Genomic DNA, 8,739 nt, shown 5'->3' with positions numbered 1-8,739 from the left:
AATCAGTGTTACAAATTCAGGGATATTATCATACGTAGTTATCATTAAGTGGCGACACTGACTATTGTTTGGAACCTTTAGTCATAAGTTATCATCAAAATGCAGTTAGATATTTGGTTTATCAAAAGAAGCGTCTAAATATCGGAATGCACAGTTTTATGCATAGTAAAATGAATAAGAAGTATGCTCGATCAAATTAGTGCGCATGATAAGCCTAGGGGTAAAATATGTAACCAACAATAAACTCAACGTGACGTCACATGTACATACATTGCGTTGTATATATTCTATATTAAGGGGCACTGTCCCGTTATAGTCAAGTATTTTAATGAACTTTTTTTAGTTAATTTCGGTTTTCAATTTCATTTATAATTTTTTTATTATTATTATTAACTTCAACTGTGTTGTAATACATCTTTATTGTATTATCTGCTACACTGTAGTAGTTTATAAACCAAGATTTAATTCGTTGATAAATCTAACCTGAGAAAAACTTTAACTGCATAGTAAAATTATTAAATATCAATTTATTGTGTAATTACTTACAGTAAGTATAAGTTGTTACATTATTTATAAAAAATGTAGTTTTAATGATTATTTAATAAATTTTTGAATTTTTTTTTTTATTGCTCATTTCTCGTGATGCAAGTTTTTTTATTTATATTCCGTATTCTAAAATATATTTTTGTTCTAATAATGAAGTTTTTGACTTCATCATCCACCAAAAGATTATCTGAATTACATGCTTTTTTAGTTAATTCCAGTACCTCCTTTATTAAGCCTGAAGTTTTTCTAATATCATCTATTAATAATTTAATCATAGGTATGTAAAAATATTTTATATTAACTGTATTTCTATAAGTACCATTTTCATTTAATTTTTTAAAAATAGTTCCTATGATTTTTCCTAAATTTATTAATGTAGGTGATGGTTGTCGTAATGTTCCAAATTATTTAACCTCTATGCAATCATTAGGTTCATTCAAATTATCTACAAGATTCGGATATTTGTATTCAAATTTAAAAGCTACATATCCCCATTAAATATGTTAGGCTGTCCTCAAATAAATCTGATGGATTATAAAAATAAAATAAACATAATCTATATTTCAAGATTATATTATGCTATCTCTCTCATTCACTTAATGAGTAAAATAATTTCTATAAATAATGTTGATTGTTTTTTAAAATTCACATTAATTAATACTCATTCATTTTTTTAGAAAAAAAAAATGCTATGCGCTATGTTTTCTAAAAATGTACCATCTTAACCTAATGTAATATATTTAATATTAATTTCTTAAGTTAATGTGGTGTTAATTCAATGTTAAAACATAAAAAAATAAGTCTGCACACTAGTTAATATAGCTCACGTTTAATTAACGAGGTACAAAATCCTAATTTTTCATTAAAATACAAAAGTTACAACAAAAAAATGCATAGAATCTAAAATAAGTATCCACGATTAAATTTATTATAAAATATTATTGAATGCGTTGTTTTAAAGTAATTAATATAATTATGACTTAAAAATTATGTCTATCATATATATTATATCAGAATTATCAATTTAAAAATCGCCCGGTTTTAAAGTGCATTCGGATGCGGTCGTATTTCAACGATCGTATACGAATGCACAAAAACACAAGGCGATGCACTTGCGCGTACTACGACGAAAATGCTGACTGTGATCGAGCATACTTCTTATTCATTTTACTATGGTTTTATGTAGGCATGCGCGTGAACTATTTACGATTTTTTAAAAAATATCCATAACAAATATTAATTATTTCCCACCCACATGGACTTATTTTGTCAGTACTTCTGAATCTGCCGTTACCGTGCACATTCCGATGTTTAGACGCTGTTTCATTGAACTATTACACGATTAACTTTACAATTACGATTATAGATATTTTATCTGATTTTGTAATTCAAATAATATGTGTAAAGCTAACAATTTTTAATCAGATACATGCAGCAATTATCACATGAATATTGCTCCCAGCACTGTCATTTATTCTAAGAAAATGTTTTATTCTAAGTCTTGGGCCATTGTTTTTTTTACTACTTATAATAATAACACAACATTATAACAATGGTAAAAATTCGTCAAATAATGTTTGTATGTAATATCCCGTATATTACATACGTGTATAGTTGATTCATAATTTTACCTATATTTGAACTATCTATTTAAGTTAAACGTATATCACTACTGTTAAAGAATGTTATAAAAATTTATAGAAAGTTAAAAATATAAAATTGAGATTTTAACACAAAAATAAAATACAGTAGCCATTTACATCATGAAGACAAAATAAAGTTTTCACTAAATCTGGAAAAATCGAATCATTAAAACACACACTATACTGATAATAATGATAGCTTTAGTATTTTCTAAACGGTGACAGGACACTGATTTACTATTTATATAATCAATAGGCAACTAGAAAATATTTTTTTTTTTGAGAGGGATTATTATTTTATATTGCTTATTTTCATTCTAAATCTTTATTTCAAAAAGTTTGAATGAGCGAAAAATAATAGATAAAATTTAAAAGTTTAACATCGTAAATCAAGTAATTTTTAAATAAAATATTAATGGAGTTAAAGAGAAATTTATTTATTTTTTAAATAATAAATTATAAGTTGCTAGAAAAATATATCAATAAGTTTAGCTCTACCTATTCAGTACTCCTTCTATTTGTTGATAAATTAAAAAGTTACAGAGAACAAATTTTCATAAATAAAAATTTAGTTATAAATTGAATGAGACTCTATATGAATCATCAATTATTTAAGCAACTAAGAAAGTATAATACATCCATTAACTTTAAAAATTGTAATTGGGCAACTAAAATTATTGTTTATTATACAGTTTTTGTAATCACACACATAGTTATTTAACACATAAAATCAGGGCTCGAAATGGACCGGAACTGCGTTCCAGTTCACGACAAAAAATTTTTTAGCGTTTCAGCTCGTAAAAAAAATACATTTAACGTTCCGTTTCAAACAAATGTAGGTTACAGGGGAAAAACGGTAATAGTCCAATTTTATTGATTTTAATTTTATAGTTTCATTCGATAGCAGAATATGAGTAGTTAATAACTTTTGAAATCAATTAGGTGAAAAAATCTTTTAGTCCGCCGTTATTAAACAAAAAAGACTAGATATACTGTATTGCACAAAATAGTGACTTGTCCGATTGTTGGAATAAAGATCAGTACGAGAATTTCAAAACTGTAAACGAGTGGCTAGTAGTTAAAAATAAAACATTAGGTTGTTTGATTTGTAAAAATATTACAAATTTAGGATTATCTGTTGTTGATAAAACCCTTCGCTTTTCCAAACCTTGGCAAGACTGTACTATAATTTCAAATGGAAAGTCAAAAGAAGGCCAAATGTCTAGTCTTAGAAAAAAAATACTTGAATACAAAAAATCTGACGCTCATCTTAAATCAGTAGCATTACATAAACAATTAAAAGAAAAACAAATTTCGAAAATGCATTGAAATCAAAGTTCATTACTACTGAAAAAGTTTTTAGAACTGATTATAAAATTGTAAAAAACTCAAAGAGTAGAGTGAAATTGTTTTTACTAACACAATAGCCTGATGGCAGATTATCAAATATAATTTTCTAACACAATAGGCATCATCTAGATATTTTTGGGGAACAGCTGCTTCGAATGCCTCTACAGTGATTATAGTAATGACGATAATATACAATATTACATATGATGTCAAAACTAGTGAGAAACGATTTACCCAAAATTGTTGAGGTTTTTAAACGATTGAAAATTGTTAAGTATGTATGTAATCCACTCAAATTTTGGTAATGTTTTGAGAAAAAATTAGTATTTCAGAAAATAATTTATTAAATTATTGAATACCTGTACAGTGTACAGCCTATTGAAATCAATAGAATTAAATCGAATGACATCTACGTATTTTATAATTTCGATGCGACGCTGAGAAGATATTAATTTTACTATGTGTTTTTTATTTTATTTTATTTTTTTTTTGTGTCTGTTACCACTTTTTCTCAGCTCTCACCGAACCGATTTCTTTCAACGATACATCACAATATCATAAATCGTATCTAGTTAAAGACATTATCCTCAAAAATTGTAAAATTTTTCTTCGTTCCCCGTAAATAAAATTAATTTTCGACATTTTTTCAATTTTTTTTTTACTTAAAACTACCATAACTTTTTCAAAAAATGACTAAATCAATATAATTTACGTATTTTTTTTTATAGATACATGATGTCTTTACCTATTATTTGATATATTTTTTTAATCTGACTATTCACTTACCCACAGGATGGGATTCAAAATGACAACTATTCACAAAAATTAACTTTTTCAACTTAACTTTTAAAAGTGTTTCGGAAATACTGACACTTTTATATATATCTTAAATTAAATTTAATATAATATACTTAATTATGAAAAAAGAAATTTCGGACTTTATTTTGTCTTTACGATGAAAATATTCGTATATTACACTTATAAATCATAAAACTTGTAATCAAAATGTAAATAAGGAAATAGGAGATCATGTAGCTTTTGGAATAATTTATCAATTTTTTAAAATTAAACACTATCTACAGATTTTTTTTTAAATAAGTACTATTTATATTTTTCTATTATGTAACATACTTTTTTTTTTATCGGACCATTACCCTTTATACACCCAAAGAAAAACCTCAATCAAAATTGAAAGAGAAATTTTATCAAGGGTTTATGATAATGTTTTATTAATACGAACAAAATAACTATTCTTATAAATAATTATTGTTCAAGACAAGAAAAAAAATATCATATTGATAAATATATCATTGATTCAATAGTAATGATATATTTATCAAATTGAACAATGAATTTATTATATAGATCGAGGTTTTTCTCTGGGTGTAGAGATGGTCTCAAAACTTAAAAACGTATTTAGAAAACTTAACTTTTTCAACTTAATTTTGAATGTGTTCTGGAAATACTGACACTTTTATATATATATTAAATTTAAGCTTATGTAATATACTTTAATATATATGAAAAAGAATAATTTTAGACTTTAGTTTGTTTTCATGATGAAAACTAACATCAAAGTTAATAAAAACAATAAGATTTTTGTAAAAAAATTCTTATTTATATTTTTAATTTTATAATGATATAGCTTTTAGAAAAATATATGGATCAATACAATTTTTTTATGATAAATACTATTATATATACCTTTTTCATTCAACAAAATTTTTTTAAATGTAGCTTTTTGGATAATATACCAAATTTTAAAATTAAACACCATCTACAGATTTTAATTGAAGCGTTTTTTATGATAGTGATTTTAATCACTGTTAGATATCTTTATACTTGACCCAACTATGTCACGTTCTCACTGTGCTGGGTTTTTTTTTCATTATTTGGTCACTATAAGAAATCGCGTGTACTTGTATAGAAATACTCTAATACTTTTAACATATAATAAAATATATTATATTGAATTCTGTTATACTAAAGTATTAGAACACTGAAACCTAGTACAGGAGTAGGTATTCTCGTAACCTGCTTGTCTTTTTACACAGAGTTGTTATTATTATTAATGGATTTACTAGTTTTACTTAACACATGTATGTTAATTCAATTTAATTCTATTGATTTCAATAGACTATAAAGGTATTCAATAATTTAATAAATTATTATCAGGTAATACTGATTTTTAGTCAAAACATCTTCAAAAACCATGTACATGTCAATTTTCAATTGACGTATATGAACCTCTAAACTTTATTCGTTTATTAGATATAAACATTCAAAGTTTCAAATTTTTGAGTTAATATACATGTATAATATACAAGGGATTACAAATACTGGTAGCTAATTGGTTTTTNATACAAGGGATTACAAATACAGGTAGCTAATTAGTTTTTTATGACATCAATATTTGCAGGTACACAGCATTGTTATTATCAATGGTAGTAAGGCACATTGTTGTGAGTTCATAAATACACTAACTGACAATATAAAAAGTGTATCTATTGATAGTAATAATTGATAATAAACAATCCGTGACTGTGACAGCGATGTCATAAAAAACCAATGATAAAACATGTCCGAATATAGCGATCCATATAGCATCAAAAATGAAAAAAAATATTTGCCAAAATATAATTTTAACTAAAACAAAAATATCTATTTTAATCGACGAGTCAACTACTCTTAGCAAATTTACGACATTAGTAGTTGTTGTCCGTGCATTTATTGAAGATTTTCCCGGTGAACCTTATACTTTTAATCTTGACTTAATTGAACTCTCTAATACCTCTGCTGAAACTATTACTAAATCATTACTCGATTGTTTGGATGGACACGGATTTGATTGTATTGAGGCTGTACTTTTTGAGTTATAAATATAGAAAAGTTTATAAGTAGATCTTTATAAATTATTTATTTTTATTCAAGATCATATATATTTGTAGGTAAGTACAAAAGATACAAATATATTTAAATTTTTAAAAGGACTGAAAACAAAGTGATTTTTATAAAATAGTAGGTATAACTTATGTATTAAAAAGGGTTAGTATTTCAGGAAGGGAAAATTATAATTTTGTTGGTGCAAATCTCCCAATTCTATGGTATGATTTTTTTTTTTTTTTACTTGAAATATAAAATCCATACTAGATTGGCATAATGAGTATGTGTGCTGAACGATGTGCACGATTGTCATATAATATAATAAAAGTATATGTGGATTACATTCATTAATTGAGAATTCATTCATTAATGACACTCATAATTTGATTTTTTTTTAGTATGTATTAAAAAAAAAATGCGTTCCGGTTCAAAAAATTTTCCATTTCGAGCACTGCATAAAATTATTTCATTTAAGATAACTTTATTATATTAATTTTATATTTATTTAATAAAGTAATGTAACATAAAATAATAATAATAATAAGCTTATAAAATGTAAAAAAATGTTTTGAACTATACAAATTTATCAAGAATAATAACCGTAAAGTGACCACAATCATATCCATTGGTTTGACGAGACGTTTCACCAGTTTTTAATGTCCATGATGAAGCTATTCCCTTTTTATCCATTTCCCATTCAATTAAAAATTCTTTAAATACCATAGTATTAGGGCCATCGTATGACTTAAGACTATCATATGATGTCACAGTTCTTTCAGGCACGTTAACAACAGTCAATAACCAATATACCCCATACAGATTCATTGGCACAAAAAGTAATTTTAGTGTATGAATATCTTTTTTTATCCATCTTCTTACAGCTGGATAACCTCCTCGAATATATGCTGTTATAAAATCAGTAACAACTGCACGGACTTCATCATTTGATCTTTTGACTATCAATTTAAGGCACTCATTAATTGTGTTCGAAGTATATCCGAAGATTTAGGTGACTTAAACGAGAGTGCATTATACTGATCAAGAATATTTGTGTTCTAATCATGCGTTACTTCTGCAAGTGAAACATAGTTAAAAACTTCTCATAAATTACTTAAGTTAGCTAAATGGTTTTATACGAAATTTTTCTAGATTTTGGAATATGAGGTTAAACACAGTTAAACATAACATGTTTATATGTGTTTAAATAAATGAAACAAATAAAAAAATAGTATTTTACCTATTTCTACCTTAAAGAAATATCTTTAATTTCAATATTGGACACTGCAGGCAAGTTATTGTTATTTTGCGTGCTTGGCACCGAAACTCCAGAATTTATTTTTGACTCTAAAAAAATTAATGTTCCAAAATATTACATAATTATTACGAAAACTAATGAAAGGTTAAATTATTAAAATAAAATGATTATATACTTTTAATGACTTTCTCATCTTTCTCGGATAAATTTCTTTTCAAATGTGGTCGTACAGCAGTGTTAGAGGAAATCTTTAGAAGTTGCTTTGTTAATTCACATTTTTTGCTTTTTAATTTACTTATTATTTCTTCCGGAGTTTCTTTTATTTCAGAAGTGGACACGCCTGGTAAAGTAACGTTATTCGACGTTATTAGAGTCAAAGGTTCAATATTAATTTCCAACTTTTAAAGTATTAAGGGTTAAAAGTACAAAATAATTGTTTCAATAATAAAAATGTAGCTTAAATATTTTTATGTACTTTTTGTGACATCTTCATGTTCCTCAGATGAATTACTTTTCAAGTTAGGGCGATCAGTATCATTGAAGGATGATTTAAGATTTTGCTTTTTTTCTTCGCATTTTTTGTGTTGCAAGTGTTTTTTATGGAAACTCTTAAAGAACCATTAAAATATATTTAATTATACGATAAATTTTAATTGATATATTTGTAACATGTACTTTAAATCAAAAGAAATATTTAGGGTACATATATATTTTTTTTAAATATAAAAAAATTCAGAATAAAATTTACTTTTCCTACTAGATAAGCTGGTATCAATGGCGCATTGTCTTTTGGAATTGTTATACAATTTTTTGTTGCTGGAGCTGATAGTTTCTCTCTATATTTTCCAGATTTTTCATTCTTAATAAGTGTTGCAATATCTCCTTGCTGTATCAATTTCTAGGGAATCATAATAAATTAAATAAAATTAATATTCCATTATTATCTTCGATAAAATGTCTCTTTTTTTATAAAAATCTTAATAGAAATCAACAATATTAAGATTTTTAAATGGAAATTATTTTTTATTAATATCATGACAAAATAATACATTTTTATAGCTG

General features: G+C 25.3%; 1 long non-coding RNA gene across 1 annotated transcript; it reads right to left on the bottom strand.

The window, feature by feature from the left end:
• Positions 1-7,698: 7,698 nt before the first annotated feature.
• On the bottom strand, positions 7,699-8,513 carry LOC126897752 (uncharacterized). The gene is made up of 4 exons (XR_007702181.1): positions 8,426-8,513; positions 8,153-8,285; positions 7,853-8,017; positions 7,699-7,766 (listed from the first exon to the last, which is right to left on the bottom strand). It is a non-coding gene; the product is annotated as an uncharacterized LOC126897752 (long non-coding RNA).
• Between the last annotated feature and the right edge of the window lie 226 nt (positions 8,514-8,739).

The sequence above is a fragment of the Daktulosphaira vitifoliae genome, unplaced genomic scaffold (genome assembly GCF_025091365.1).
Source record: "Daktulosphaira vitifoliae isolate Bord-2020 unplaced genomic scaffold, ASM2509136v1 Scaffold_2, whole genome shotgun sequence".
NCBI lineage: Eukaryota > Metazoa > Arthropoda > Insecta > Hemiptera > Phylloxeridae > Daktulosphaira > Daktulosphaira vitifoliae.
Note: the sequence above shows the minus strand (reverse complement) of the source record. Positions and strands in the feature narration are given on the sequence as shown.